Here is a 16,402-nt window from a genome sequence, read left to right on the forward strand (position 1 = left end):
GACATAAAGATTAATAAGGTGTTTATTGCAGTGGTGCAGGTGAGAGATGATGAAACCTTGAACAAAGGCATAACAGAGATCAGAAATAAAATGTAATCACTACAAGATTGTCAAATGCACTTCAGGGCCATTTTGCAAGGTAGGAAAATGTTCTAGAGGTCTAAGATTGTGCTGGGTGAGGAGGGAGAAATGCATAGTGCACATTTCACTTAGACCTACGCCCCTTACCGTAGCAGGAGGGGCCACATGGCCTTATGGTCAATGGGTTAGAGGGGTCCATTTAGGTCGGTCTTGATGACCCAGGCTTCATTATTGGTGGAATCCAGCTGACGGGTGGTAATTGGGGAGGGAACAACCAAAAAGTATCCAACACGGACTGGGAATCCCAAACAGGTTTAGTTGCTTCTCTGCCTCAGATGCAAATAACACTCTCCATGCAGAACCAGGGAACAACGTGCTTTGTGGAGTGGCTTCCCAAGTCTATTTAGGTGCCCCTGAGCTCACAGGAGTGGCTGTCCTCCGCCCTGCCCCAGGTGCACCAAGTGCCTACCCATAGCCTGCCCCATGCCTGCACTCTCTCCCATGGTCCCTTGACCTTGCTCATGCCTGCTTCCCTCGCCTCCCCTTCACCATGTCCCTAGTCCTCTGTGTATTACCAGTCATCCTCTCCCACACAGTCTGTTAAAGACTCCAGAACTTGAGGATAGAGAAGGAGAAGGAGAGGGAGCCCATCATTGTAGGTGAGCCTAAGATTAGAAATGTGAACTATAATTAGACACTCGGTGAACTACAAAGATTAAACTCCTGCTAACTAGTCTCCTGTAACTCATGACGCTAAAGAGTGCTTCCCAAACTACCATTATATTTCAATATACATATAGATTCAGATATATAGATATAGACATTGATACACATATACATGTACATACAGTCACTCTATTCCCTTAACTTTGAAAGGATCCCAGTTATCCCAAGAAGAATAGAGGTAGTACACCCTTCCTTCCACATTGATAAATACTGTTCTAACGTAAATAAAGTATTTACATAATTAAGTGCTAGCATGTCAAATTTTCTTTCTTAAAGTCACATGCACATTAACAAGTAAAATCTAAAATAGAGCAAAAGGAATCTGAAAAAAGAATCGCTATGATATACACCTGAAACTAACACAATATTGTAAATCAATTATACTTCAATAAATATATATGCATATAATCAGAAAAAATTTTTTAAGTAAAATAGAGTCAAAGAAACCAAGACCCAGGGTACTATAGAGATTCATGGAGGGGCAGGGAACGTTTTTGACCTTCAGAACATCTTTAGTGGTGGGTATTTCAGCTGCTATGTCTTCTTCAGTGGAAGGAGGGTGAGTCTGGCTGGCAAGAAAGAAAACCCAGAGGTGGGATTTGGTAAAGAGGGACATTTTGTTAACTTAAGAGATCTTCCTCCATCAAAGCCAAGAGTCTCTATTTGTTTTACAATAATTTCTTCTCCATCCTTCAGATGCTCTCACATTCTCTGTAAATCTTCCCCCTTTTCACACCAATCCATAATGATTTACGGCTCTCTGAACTACCATTATGCTGGAGTGGTTAAGATCTGCGGGTCTTGGGATCAGTCAGGTTTGAGTTTGAATTCTCATCCTGATATAAATTTATTGAGTGAATGTTGGCAAGTTATTTAACCTCTCAGAACCTCAGGGTCATAAAACCTAATATTCATAGGCCATTGACTCCACATCAGGCACTGTTTCAAGCATGATACTTACATTTTTTCAAGTAATATCAACTCTATAAGGTAAGTTTCTCCATGATGATTCTTTTTTTTTTCTGAATAAAAAAAGATTTTTAATTTAATACTGAATCTTTGAATTTATAGACATATGGAAAAAGGCTAATATACTGGAGTGAAAATAAGCCAGCATCTCAGAGATTACTTGACTTTTTAATTTGTTAAAAATGTAAAAATTCACTGGTACATACAAGGAAAAAACATGGAACACTTCACGAATTTGCGTGTCATCCTTGTGCAGGGGCCATGCTAATCTCTTCCGTATCGTTCCAATTTTAGTATATGTGCTGCCGAAGCAAGCACTCCCTGATGATTCTTATTTCATAGATGAGGAAATGGAAACAAAGAGGATCATCAATGCTCAAAAGTCCTACGGCTGGTAGCAGAGGCTGGACATACCGTCTCCCCACACCTGTGTACTTGTGGGTTGTAGTTAGGATTGATGACATCCTTAGCATGGTGCCCGGCACAGAGGAAACACTTTGTAAATGGAAATTATAACTACTAAGTGTCTATGTAGATTTTATTATCAACCACTTAACACTTAGATGTTCCCTTAGCTCTGTATCTGTCCCATCTTCCTACTGTCTTATAGTGTCCCTGGAGAAGGAGCCAGTCTCTTATCTAATTCCTCATAGCACAATGCTGGGAACCTATGTGCCAGTGTACATGGACTAGTGATAATTCTAGATTGAAGCAGTGGCAGTGGCTGTGGATTTTCCCCAGTTTAATCCAAAGGGCTCAGCAGCGTGGTGGAGCATGTGCTTATATACATTCTTGTCTTGTCATAATATGTGCTGGCTTGAAAACATGGATGAGTCACTGACCCTGCCATAAACCAGACAGGGAAAGAAGGAAAAAGAGAAAGACAGAGAACAAGAAAGGAGGCAGGAGTGGAGGAGGGAGGAAGAGAGGGAGGTAAAGACAAAGAAAATCTGTCTCTTTTTGGAGCACCTTTAAACATCCTTAAGAGAAACTGGGATATTCATGTACTTGATGACATTTCCTCTACCTGTGCCAAACCCCACCTTCCAAGGGTGATTGCAGTTTGTATTAAGCACCATGTAGGGATAACTTCTATCGCTTTTAAACATCAGACAGTGGCAAAACAACCAAGACTGTGGCAGTCATGAAACTCCCATTCTACTCTAACAGAGTTGGTATTGCCACCTCAGGAATCGGAGATGGAAGTCCTCTGGGAAGTTGTCAAGGAGGTTCTATTTTTGGCCCCCAGCTTGTTTCCACAGTGATTAGAAAAGGCTGTCCAGAACACAAGAAATGGTTGAGGGCATCTGAAATACCCATGAAAGGGACACGGATGGCACTCACATGTGTCAGATGGAGAAGACAATTTGAAACAAAAGGAAAATCTGGAGGCAGATTATTTAACATTCATTTATGCATTCATTCAACAAATATTTGCTGAGTGGCTATTTGGTGCAAAGCCCTGCACGGGGCAATCCTATGGAGGATATAAATATTAAACAGGCTCAACTCCTGCCCTTATCTTACAGTCAAGTGGGGGAGATAAGACATGCACATATTTATTATTTAGTGGTGTCATGTAGACGTCTGAGGTGGAAATCTGTGGGCTAAAAGGTTATATTAGTCATTCTACAGAGAGTGAAGACACAAATCAACCTGGCCCACAGCACATGGCATCAGCCTTCTAGCCTTTCCATAAACCAATAGCACACAGGTCCTGTGCTGCAGACCCAGACTCTCGGGAAATGCAGTTACTCAAGTCCTCTCTCCTTCAAAGGGAGAAACGGCTGCATAAATTACACTGAAAAGCCTGCATTCAATGGCAGAGGATTTCAAAACCCTAAAATGGGCAGATTCAGAATTTCAGGGAGGCAGTGTCCCAAGGTGGTTTAGCACAGAGGCTTTGGATGTGCAGTCCTGGATTTGCTTCTCAACCCTGCCTGCTGGCTCCTTGACAATGAACCTCTCTAAACCTCTGTTTCCTCCTCTTTAAAATGTCAGTAGAGAAGATTCTCTCATACAATGTGCTCTGAAATAGAGTACACAGGAAAAGACATTGGTAACAAATAGAGTGCTCAAAAGACAGACGTTAAAGTTGACAAGGTCATTTTGGGTTCACAGCATTCTCTACTACCATACTAGGCTCTAGTCCTGCAGCCTGTCCTCGATTCTCCCTTTTGTGATGTGTGATACTTGTTTAGCCATTTCATTGTTCTTTTCCTCACTTTTTTTCTGTTGTTGTGGTAAAATACACCTAACATAAAGTTTACCATTTTTACTATGTTTAAGTGCATAGTTCAGTGGCATTAAGTACATTCACATTTTTAATGCAACCATCACCACCATCCATCTCCAGAAACTTTTCATCTTCCCAAACTGAAACTCCATACCCATTAAACATTAACTTCCCATTCCCCTCTTCTTCCAACCCCTAGTGACCACTGTTCTACTTTATGTCTCTATGAATGAGACTGCTCTAGGTATCACATACAAATAGAAATATACAATTTTGGTCATTTTGTGCCTAGCATGTTTCACTTAGCATAATGTCTTCAAGGTTTATCCATGCTGTAGCATGTATCGTAATTTCCATCCTTTTTAAAGACTGAATAATATTCCATTGAATGTGTTTATCACATTTTGTTTATCCATTGATGGATACTTGGGTTATTTCCACCTTTTGGCTACTGTGAATAATGCTGCTGTGAACATCAGTGTATAAATATCTGTTCAACCCTTTTTCATTTTTAAAAACAGTGTCTTAAAAATATTATGCTGTATTTTTAAAACATCTTCTTATCCCTCAGACTGACAATATATTGATAGATAAGTTAGTTTCTCTTTAAACTATTCTGTGATCATGGTGGGAATATCAAGAAAGTTATTTTATTTTGGTCCTATAGAGTGTTCTTCAGTAAATCTTTTTCATTGTAAAGCAAACACCCTTATAACCAGCTTAAGTTTTGTTAATACAGATTGGCTATATTTTAAAATAAGTTACTAAATATAGAAAAAATTGGCACATATAGTATTGTTGAACTTTAAAAAGTATTACATTTTTCCTATAAGTAAATAAGGCATATAGAAAGAGGAGTTGGCTAACAATGGCCCATGGGCCAAAATTCAACCCACTGTCTAGTTTTTTTAAGACCTGCAAACTAAGAATGGGTTTCATATTTTTTTAATGGTTGAAAAAATCATAAGAAGTCTAAAATGTCATGACATATGAAAATTATAGAAAATTCAAATTTCAGTGTTTGTAAATAAAGTTTTATTGGGACACAGCCACACCCACTCATTTATGTATTGTCTGTGGCTGCTTTTGAGCTACAGTGGCAGAGCTGAACAGTTGTGACAGAGACTGCATAGCCCTCAAGTCCTAAATATTTATGATCTAGCCCTTTAGAGAAAAAATTTGCCAACAGCTGATATAAATCATTGATCTAATTTCACTTCCTTATTTATAGTTGAGAAGACCAAGGCCCAATAAGCATCCTGTCAGACTGGAGATCACAAAGCATAGAGTCACTAAAAGAAATCCAGCTGTCCCAACAGGCCACCCTGAGTTCCTAAACCATATCCCAGTGTATTCCTGGGTTAAAGCACAGTGGCTTACCTTCCAGTTGTACATCATGAACTAAAACCATCATTGCTTCACATTAATAATGCAAAAAAGTCTGTCTCTGTCCTTAATTTCCTCTGCTGAATGCTAGGTTAAAAAAAGAGATGTATGCTTAGTTGTTAACTTCTTTGTGAGGGTCACATTGGTTCATATCTTTTTCTGCTTTTTTAAAATGTTATTTTATTTTTTTTTATACAGCAGGTTACTAGTTATCCATTTTATACATATTAGTGTATATATGTCAATCCCAGTCTCCCAATTCATACCACCACCCCCACCCCCACTTTCCCCCCTTGGTTTCCTTACGTTTGTTCTCTACATCTGTGTCTCTGTTTCTGCCTTGCAAACCAGTTCATCTGTACCATTTTTCTAGATTCCACATATATGCATTAATACACAATATTTGTTCTTCTCTTTCTGACTTACTTCACTCTGTATGACAGTCTCTAGGTCCATCCACATCTCTACAAATGACCCAATTTCGTTCCTTTTTATGGCTGAGTAATATATTGTATATATGTACCACATCTTTATCCATTCACCTCTCGATGGGCATTTAGGTTGCTTCTATGCCCTGGTTATTGTAAATAGTGCTGCAATGAACATTGGGGTGCATGTGTCTTTTTGAATTATGGTTTTCTCTAGGTATATGCCCAGTAGTGGGATTGCTGGGTCATATGTAATTCTATTTTTACTTTTTTAAGGAACCTCTGTACTGTTCTTCATAGTGGTTGTATCAGTTTACATTCCCACCAACAGTGCAAGAGGGTTCCATTTTCTCCACACCCTCTCCAGCATTTGTTGTTTGTAGATTTTCTGATGATGCCCATTCTAACTGGTGATACCTTATTGTAGTTTTGATTTGCATTTCTCTAATAATTAGTGATGATGAGCAGCTTTTCATGTGTCTCTTGGCCATCTGTATGTCTTCTTGGAGAAGTGTCTATTTAGGTCTTCTGCCCATTTTTTGATTGGATTTTTTTGTTTTTATAATATTGAGCTGCATGAGCTGTTTATATATTTTGGAGATTAATCCTTGTCCACTGATTCATTTACAAATATTTTCTCCCATTCTGAGGGTTGTCTTTTCATCTTGTTTATAGTTTCCTTTGCTGTGTAAAAGCTTTTAAGTTTCATTAGGTCTCATTTGTTTTTTTTTTGTTTTTATTTCCATTACTCTAGGATGTGGATCAAAAAAGATCTTGCTGTGATTTATGTCAAAGAGTGTTCTTCCTGTGTTTTCCTCTAAGAGTCTTACAGTGTCCAGTCTTACGCTTAGGTCTTTAATCCATTTTGAGTTTACGTTTGTGTATGGTGTTAGGGAATGCTCTAATTTCATTCTTTTACATGTAGCTGTCCAGTTTTCCCAGCACCACTTATTGAAGAGACTGTCTTTTCTCCATTGTATATCCTTGCCTCCTTTATCATAGATTAGTTGACCATAGGTGTGTGAGTTTACCTCTGGGCCTTCTATCTTGTTCCATTGATCTATATTTCTGTTTTTGTGCCAGTACCATACTGTCTTTATTACTGTAGCTTTGTAGTATAGTCTGAAGTCAGGGAGTCTGATTCCTCCAGCTCCATTTTTTCCCCTCAATATTGCTTTGGCTATTCGGGGTCTTTTTCTGTCTCCATGCAAATTTTAAGATATTTTATTTTTGTTCTGTAAAAAATGCCATTGCTAATTTGATAGGCATTGCATTGAACCTGTAGATTGCTTTGGGTAGTATAGTCATTTTCACAACATTGATTCTTACAATCCAAGAACATGGTATATCTCTCCATCTGTCTGTGTCATCTTTGGTTTCTTTCATCAGTGTCTTATAGTTTTCTGAGTACAGGTCTTTACCTACATAGGTAGGTTTATTCCTAGGTATTTTATTATTTTTGTTGCAATGGTGAATGGGAGTGTTTCCTTAATTTCTCTTTCAGATTTTTCATCATTAGTGTATACGAATGAAAGAGATTTCTGTGCATTAATTTTGTATCCTGCAACTTTACCAAATTCATTGATTAGCTCCAGTAGTTTTCTGGTGGCATCTTTAGGATTCTCTATGTATAGTATCATGTCATCTGCAGTGACAGTTTTACTTCTTCTTTGCCAGTTTGTATTCCTTTTATTTCTTTTTCTTCTCTGATGGCTGTGGCTAGGACTTCCAGAACTATGTTGAATAACAGTGGTGAGAGTGGATATCCTTGTCTTGTTCCTGATCTTAGAGGAAATACTTTCAGCTTTTCACCAGCAAGAATGATGTTTGCTGTGGGTTTGTCATATATGGCTTTTATTATGTTGAAGTAGGTTCCCTGTATGCCCACTTTCTGGAGAGGTTTTATCGTAAATGGGTGTTGAATTTTGTCAAAAGATTTTCTGCATCTATTGAGATCATCATATTGTTTTTATTCTTCAGTTTGTTAATATTGTGTATCACATTGATTGATTGGCATATATTGAAGAATACTTGCATCCCGGGGATAAATCTCACTTGACCATGGTGTATGATCCTTTTAATGTGTTGTTGGATTCTGTTTGCCAGTATTTTGTTGAGGATTTTTGCATCTCTATTCATCAGTGATATTGGTCTGTAATTTTCTTTTTTTGTAGTAACTTTGTCTGGTTTTGGTATCAGGGTGATTGTGGCCTCGTAGAATGAGTTTGGGAGTGTTCCTTCCTCTGCAATTTTTGGGAAGAGTTTGAGAAGGATGGGTGTTAGCTCTTTTCTAAATGTTTGATAGAATTCACCTGTGAAGCCATCTGGTCCTGGACTTTTGTTTGTTGGAAGATTTTTAATCACAGTTTCAATTTCATTACTTGTGATCAGTCTGTTCATATTTTCTATTTCTTCCTGGTTCAGTCTTGGAAGGTCATACTTTTCTAAGAATTTGTCCATTTCTTCCAGGTTGTCCATTTTACTGGCATAGAGTTGCTTGTAGTAGTCTCTTATGATGCTTTATACTTCTGTGGTGTCCGTTGTAACTTCTCCTTTTTCATTCTAATTTTATTCAGTTGAGTCCTCTCCCTCTTTTTATTGACGAGTCTGGCTAAAGGTTTATCAATTTTGCTTATCTTCTCAAAGAACCAGCTTTTAGTTTTATTGGTCTTTGCTATTGTTTTCTTTGTTCCTATTTATTTGTACTCTGATCTTTAAGATTTCTTTCCTTCTGCTAACTTTGGGCTTTGTTTGTTCTTCTTTCTCTAGTTCCTTTAGATGTAAGGTTAGATTGTTAACTTGAGATTTTTCTTGTTTGTTGAGGTAGGCTTGTATAGCTATAAACTTCTGTCTTAGAACTGCTTTTGCTGCATCCCATAGGTTTTGGATCATTGTGTTTTCATTTGTCTCCAGGTATTTTTTTATTTCCTCTTTGATTTCTTCAGTGATCTCTTGGTTATTTAGTAGTGTATTGTTTAGCCTCCATGTGTTTGTGTTTTTTACATTTTTTCCCCCTGTAATTGATTTCTAATCTCATAGCATTGTGGTTGGAAAAGATGCTTGATACAATTTCAATTTTCTTAAATTTACCAAGGCTTGATTTGTGACCCAAGATGTGATCTATCCTGGAGGATATTCCATGTGCACTTGAGAGTGTAATCTGCTGTTTTCAGATGGAATGTCCTATAAATATCAATTAAATATATCTGATCTATTGTGTCATTTAAAGCTTGTGTTTCCTTATGAATTTTCTGTCTGGATGATCTGTTCATTGGTGCAAGTGAGATGTTAAAGTCCCCCACTATTATTGTGTTACTGTCAATTTCCTCTTTTATAGCTGCTAATATTTGCCTTATGTGCTGAGGTGCTCCTATGTTGGGTGCATATATTTTTATAATTGTTATATCTTCTTCTTGGATTGTTCCCTTGATCATTATGTAGTGTCATTCCTTGTCTCTTGTAATATTCTTTGTTTTAAAGTCTATTTTTTCTGATATGAGAATTGCTACTCCAGCTTTCTTTTGATTTCCATTTACATGGAATATCTTTTTCGATACCCTCACTTTCAGTCTGTACGTGTCCCTAGGTCTGAAGTGGGTCTCCTGTAGACAGCATATATACAGGTCTTGTTTTTGTATCCACTCAGAAAGCCTGTGTCTTTTTATTTTTAAATAAATTTATTCATTTATTTATTTTTTAGCTTTGTTGGGTCTTCATTGCTGTGAGCAGGCTTTCTCTAGTTGCGGTGAGTGGGGGTTACTCTTTGTTGCGTGTGCTGGCTTCTCATTGCAGTGGCTTCTCTTTGTTGTGGAGCACAGGCTCTAGGCCCACGGGCTGCAGTAGTTGTGGCACACGGACTCAGTAGTTGTGGCTCGCCGGCTCTAGAGTGCAGGCTCAATAGTTGTGGCACATGGGCTTAATTGCTCCCGTGGCATGTGAGATCTTCCCAGACCAGGGCTCAAACCTGTGTCCCTGTATTGGCAGGCTGATTCTTAACCACTGTGCCACTAAGGAAGTCCCAAGCCTGTGTCTTTTGGTTGGAGCATTTAATCCATTATTGATATGTATGTTCCTGTTACCACTCTCTTAATTGTTTTGGGTTTGTTTTTGTAGGTCTTTTTCTTCTCTTCTGTTTCCCACTTAGAGAAGTTCCTTTAGCATTTGTTATAGAGCTGGTTTGGTGGTGCTGAATTCTCTTAGCTTTTGCTTGTTTGTAGAGCTTTTGATTTCTCTGTCGAATCTGAATGAGGCCCTTGCCGAGTAGAGTAATCTTGGCTGTAGATTCTTCCCTTTCATCACCTTAAATATATCATGCCCCTCCCTTCTGGCTTGTAGAGTTTCTGCTGAGAAATCAGCTGTTAACCTTATGGGAGTTCCCTTTTAGGTTATTTGTTGTTTTTCCCTTGTTGCTTTTAATAATTTTCCTTTGTCTTTAATTTTTGTCTATTTGATTACTATGTGTCTTGGTGGGTTTCTCCTTGGGTTTATCCTGCCTGGGACTCTCTGCACTTCCTGGACTTGGGTGGCTATTTCCTTTCCCATGGTAGGGAAGTTTCAACTATAATCTCTTCAAATATTTTCTCAGGTCCTTTCTCTTTCTCTTCTTCTTCTGGGACCCCTATAATGTGAATGTTGGTGCATTTAATGTTGTCCCAGTGGTCTCTTAAGCTGTCTTCATTTCTTTTCATTCTTTTTTATTTATTCTGTTCCATAGCAGTGAATTCCACCATTCTGTCTTCAAGGTCACTTATCCGTTCTTCTGCCTCAGTTATTCTGCTCTTGCTTCCTTCTAGTGTATTTTTCATTTCAGTTATTGTATTGTTCATCTCTGTTTGTTTGTTCTTTAATCCTTCTAGGTATTTGTTCTTTAATTCTTCTAGGTCTTTGTTAAACACTTCTTGCATCTTCTCGATCTTTGCTTCCATTCTTTTTTACAGGGTCCTGGATCATCTTCAGTAGCATTATTCTGAATTCTTTTTCTGGAATGTTGCCTATATCCACTTCATTTAGTTGTTTTTCTGGGGTTTTATCTTGCTCCTTCATCTGTTACATAGTCCTCTGCCTTTTCATTTTGTCTTTCTTTCTGTGAATGCGGTTTTTGTTCCACAGGCTGCAGGATTGTAGATCTTCTTGCTTCTGTTGTCTGCCCTCTGGTGGATAAAGCTATCTAAGAGGTTTGTGCAAGTTTCCTGATGGGAGGGACTGGTGGTGGGTCGAACTGAGTGTTGCTCTGGTGGGCAGAACTCAGTAAAACTTTAATCTGCTTGTCTGCTGATGGGTGGGGCTGAGTTCCCTGTTGGTTGTTTGGCCTGAGGCAACTCAGCACTGGAGGCTACAGGCTCTTTGGCGGATCTAATGGTGGACTCCGGGAAGGCTCATGCCAAGGAGTACTTCCTAGAGCTTCTGCTGCCTGTGTCCTTGCCCCCATGGTGAGCCACAGCCAACCCCCGCCTCTGCAGGAGACCCTCCTACACTAGCTGGTAGGTCTGGCTCAGTCTCCTATGGCGTCACTGCTCCTTCCCCCGGGTCCTGATGTGCACACTATTTTGTGTGTCCCCTCCAAGAGTGGAGTCTCTGTTTCCCCCAGTTCTGTCAAAGTCCTGCAACCAAATCCCACTGGGCTTCAAAGTCTGATTCTCTAGGAATTCCTCCTCCCGTTGCCAGACCCCCAGGTTGGGAAGCCTGACGTGGGGCTCAGAACTTTTACTCCAGTGGATGGACTTCTATGGTATAAGTGTTCTCCAGTTTGTGAGTCACCCACCCAGTGGTTATGGGATTTGATTTTATTGTGATTGTGCCCCTCCTACCGTCTCATTGCAGCTTCTCCTTTGTCTTTGGATGTGGGTTATCTTTTTTGGTGAGTTCCAGTGTCTTCCTGACAATGATTGTTCAGCACTTAGTTGTGATTCCAGTGCTCTCACAAGAGGGAGTGAGCACACATCCTTCCACTCCACCATCTTGAACCAATTTCCCTGATTCATTCTTTATATGTGGACCTTTATCTCTAATTTCTTAAGCACCATTTCATATGATGAAATAATTCCCAATTGCTTTCAGCATAAAGCCTAAATGACTGAATATGTTATAAAGCTCTTCTTGACTTGGCTTCAGCTTACCTCCCCAGTCTTATTTCCCCATCCTTGCCTTCCTCCCTTCTCTCTTTGTCCTCCATGCTCACAGGAATTCTGTAAACTCTCAGTACCCACTGCAGATGAATCTCACCTTTAAGTCTTTGTTCATGTTGTCCCCTGACCAGGGAAGTGTTAGTCTCCTCATCCATCCAGCAAGGTCCTCTTCATCCTCCAAGATCCACCCCAAATGCCTCACCCTTTCAGTAGTCTCCCCGTTCCTGCCACAGGCAGAAGTAATAACTCTTTCTTTCACTGTACATTTTGGCTAAAATCATTTGAGGAATTCTGTATTAAAACATCTGAATTTATTATGGGACTAGACAAGAAGTTATTTCTATAGATTAGCAGACAATATGACATCCAAGGGGAAGGTCCATAGACATTTCCCAAGCTTTTAATTCACAGAGATAAGAATCAATGCCATTTGGTCATCATAAGTCACAGAAGCTTATACTGTCTTCATGTGCTCTTACAGCAGGTTTTGCCATAATGTGTAGACATGGTAACTACAATTTCTGAGTCATGGTGCTTTACACTAACAGGTACAAAGCATTATGTTATGAAAACAAAATATTTTGTAGTGTTTGTTTTGAGCAGGCGTTCTAAAAACTAGAATAATGAACTCAGAGCCTCATTTTGATTGGTTGTCACCCAATAAAAAATCTTGACAGAAATGAAGTCTGCATTTGAGTTTTCTTCACTCTTGTTTGACTCATAAGACTTCAATGTCAACACAAACTCAGCTCATAAAAAGCTTCCTGAAGATGACATGACGTATAAGTGAGACTACAGGGAGTTTATTTTTTTGGTGTAAACTAGGGATTTAGGTCTCCATGTATTATGATAAATTAGATCACTATAGTGACTAAGGTAAACATAAGTAGCATGTTCAATAGGCCCTTTGGATCATTTCTACCATCATTTCATTGTCTCCTTGTTGATTTTCTTTCTCTTTCCTAGTGTGCATTGACCACAGGGACAATTTCCACTAGGGTGAACTTCAGAACAGCCATCCATATTTTAGCACTCCTGAAATTTTCTCTAAAGATAATTGTAGAGGTAAAAAATTGACTTCCTGTCAGAATACCTTGGGTCCAAGCCTTTATTCCTACCATTGACTGTTATTTTGTTGAGTCAATCTTTCTTTAGGCTATTTTCTTACCAGTAAAATAGTCATAGCAATTCCTACCTCTCAGTTTGTTTTTTGAGAATTAAATTATCTGACTTGTTTTCAGAGCTGGGCACACCAATTAAAAGTATGACACTTATTCAGAGGGTGATTCATCTCAAGCACATCCTGCCAAATGGTCACCAAGTGCCAACGAAGTGCCATACTGCATTGTGCCTAGTGAAGAGAAAGGGACCGCCTCACATCCAGCTTGCAGAAAGGCCGAAAAGAAATAAGTATATTAAGTAAAAACTGTGCTGGATGACACAAAGGAATGGACATGCTCTCCTGAGAGAGAAAACACCTTCATGGAGCTTGCCATCCTTGTACAGCACTATCTAAGAATCACGTGTGAAGAATGATCTTATGCATTTTCTATAGCATAAATGTTGAGAGTAGAGAATCTGTCTTTCCGAGGAAACCCCAAGTTACACCTCTGTTTCAGACAGCAGCGCTAGACTTTGTAGATTCATTCAATAAACATTTATTGTGGGCCACACATTATGTATGCTTGGTGCTATGATTGGCACTGGAGAAAGATAGAGTCCCTGCTTTCTGGAAGCTCAGAGCCAAGCCTAGAATAGAAGAGTAAAAACAGAAGAGTCCAGTGGAACATATGAAAACATGACGGAGGACGTGAGCTCAAAGCGAGATGAGGGCACAGAGGAGGGGAATAGCTCAAACTAGAGAGGCAGCAGTTGGAACGAGGCTTCCCAGGGCAGCCATGCATAAACACAGTACAAGGCATGAGAGAGCACAACCGTTTGGGATATTGTAGGTGGTTCCATACAGTTGGAGCAGAAACTTTGCATTTTAGGAGACAAAGAAGAAGGAAAACCAGCCCATAGAGATGGGCTTCATGTGCCCTTCTAAAGATTTGGGATTATGTCCTAAAGGTTATTGGGTTACTAAAAAAGGATTCTAGGGCTTCCCTGGTGGCGCAGTGGTTGAGAGTCCGCCTGCCGATGCAGAGGACACGGGTTTGTGCCCCGGTCTAGGAAGATCCCACGTGCCGCGGAGCGGCTGGGCCCGTGAGCCAAGGCCGCTGAGCCTGCGCGTCTGGAGCCTGTGCTCCGCAACGGGAGAGGCCACAGCAGTGAGAGGCCCGTGTACCGCAAAAAAAAAAACAAAACAAAAAAACAAAAAAAGGATTCTAAACAGAGGAGTGATGCATCTCTTTTGCATCCATAAGAAAATGTTATATGTTACATTTAACTTTTAGAATGTCTATATACATATAAATGTATAAACCATAAGTGTGCAGCTCGATAATTTAGAAATTATATCTTAGGAGGGGGCTCTGTTATTCTATAGTAATTTACAGTCACTTGGGCTGTTATCTCCTAATTTGGTACTATAGGAGTTTCCTTCTTCCTCTGAAGGCAAGTCTAAAACTAAAGTTTCAACTGCAAATGAAGACATACTTATTCTGGCCTAAATTATGATAGAGTCCTACCTCTGAAGGGTGTAAGGGGATTCAGTAAACATGATATTCCTAAGTGCAGTGTGACTGTCAGGCTTCATTCTGGCAAAGGGCTTGGATAATGGAGGCGGATGGGGGAGGCGCCGCCCTGTACGGTGGGACGGGTGGGACAAATGTAGAAATGAGACCATCAAGGCAGAGAACCCGGGAAGAGCCCTGCATCCAGGCCTTCCTGAAATGGATTTCCCTGGAGGACCCTGCTCTCCCATAGAAACCAGGTCCCTTCGGTTTCCATCTATTCCACTTCCCAGAGGTACAAATTAATTGACTCCATTGATAAAGATCAGCATCTTTTTGCCTTGACTCCCCCACTGCTCTGGGCCTCTTCCTCGGCCTTTAATGCTTACCAATAATTTCTGCTCTTTTTTTTTTGCGGTATGCGGGCCTCTCACTGCTGTGGCCTCTCCCGTTGCGGAGCACAGGCTCCGGACTCGCAGGCTCAGCGGCCACGGCTCACGGGCCCAGCCGCTCCGCGGCATGCGGGATCTTCCCGGACCGGGACACGAACCCGTGTCCCCTGCATCGGCAGGCGGACTCTCAACCACTGCGCCACCGGGGAAACCCTTCTGCCCGTTTCTAACCGCGCTCACGGCGTTGCTCTGTATATGAGCTCCTCCTCCCACTAGCATCTGCTGCTGCTGCTGCTACAAAACACAGTCCCTTTGGAGTGGTTTGCTCGCTATCCCTGACCTTGCTGGGCTAGGTGGGCCACTTCCCAAAGTGTTAACCAGCCTGTAGTTTGGCTTCGCTGGCGTCTCTCCTGGTCCAGTCACTGGGGCCAGGGCAATATAGGACAGGTGGGGCAGAATATGATTCCTCCATATGAGGAATTTCCTGGGCTCTTCCCTAAGCAGGGCCTGTGAGCTTGAGATTTCCCTCCAGATTTGGGATTGAGGCAGACATATATCTGTGTTTTCCACAATGGCAACAACCCACCTTAAAGTAGTTCTATGGCAGCTTTAGAGTCCAAAAAATGCTGCAGGAGGACAGTATAGGGGCAATGATTGCTTCAGAGGAAAAGGAAGAATGCATTTACCCCCTTCCGAGACTCTCTGAGTGTTGGTTTAAAACTATGTGAACCGGGTCAGGTTTCTCCCCTGTTTAAAGCTTCCCAAAGCTTTCCCACTGCACTCAGAATAAATCTACTCTCCTCCACAAGGCCACTCAGGTGCTGCCTGACCCAGTCCCTGCTTCCTCTTCAACATTGGCCTGGAATTCTTTTCCACTCACTCACCACCCTTCAGCCATACCAGCCTTCCTTCTGTCAAACACTAAAGCTCTTTCCTCAGCTCAGAGTATTTGTACCTGCTGTTCCCTCTACCTGGAACTCTTCCTTCAGCACCCAGGGGATTGAATCATTTCTGTTCCAACTTGAATGTCACCTCCCCAAAGAGATCTTCCCTGACCCAACTGAATCAGAAACTCTGAGGATGGTGTGAAATGAAATTCATGTTTTCTGGCAAGACAAGAAAAATTTAAACATAAAAAAAATTTTCTCTGCCCTTTGGCCTCCTCTCTCCCCTCTACTATGTACTGTGTGTCTGCATTAGGCATTGACCAAAACCTTCCTCATCGGCAGAAATTCCTGCTCACCCATAAAGAGCAACTTCTCTTAAGGCAACTCCTTAAAGATAACATTCCTTCTTGATAAGGGGTGGCATGGCACTCAGATCCGGATTATGTAAACTGTCAATAATAAGTCATTTGATGTACAGTCCTCTGTCTCAAAGAAGCTTATATAACTGTGTCTTGACGTCTAACAGGCAGAACAGTTCTCTGAGCTTTCTGAGTTTC

At 40.6% G+C, this 16,402-nt stretch overlaps 1 non-coding gene across 1 annotated transcript; it reads right to left on the bottom strand.

The window, feature by feature from the left end:
• Positions 1–1,987: 1,987 nt before the first annotated feature.
• On the bottom strand, positions 1,988–2,094 carry LOC116757247. Its single transcript, XR_004350894.1, has one exon. It is a non-coding gene; the product is annotated as a U6 spliceosomal RNA (small nuclear RNA).
• Between the last annotated feature and the right edge of the window lie 14,308 nt (positions 2,095–16,402).

This window comes from Phocoena sinus, chromosome 7 (genome assembly GCF_008692025.1).
Source record: "Phocoena sinus isolate mPhoSin1 chromosome 7, mPhoSin1.pri, whole genome shotgun sequence".
Lineage (NCBI taxonomy): Eukaryota > Metazoa > Chordata > Mammalia > Artiodactyla > Phocoenidae > Phocoena > Phocoena sinus.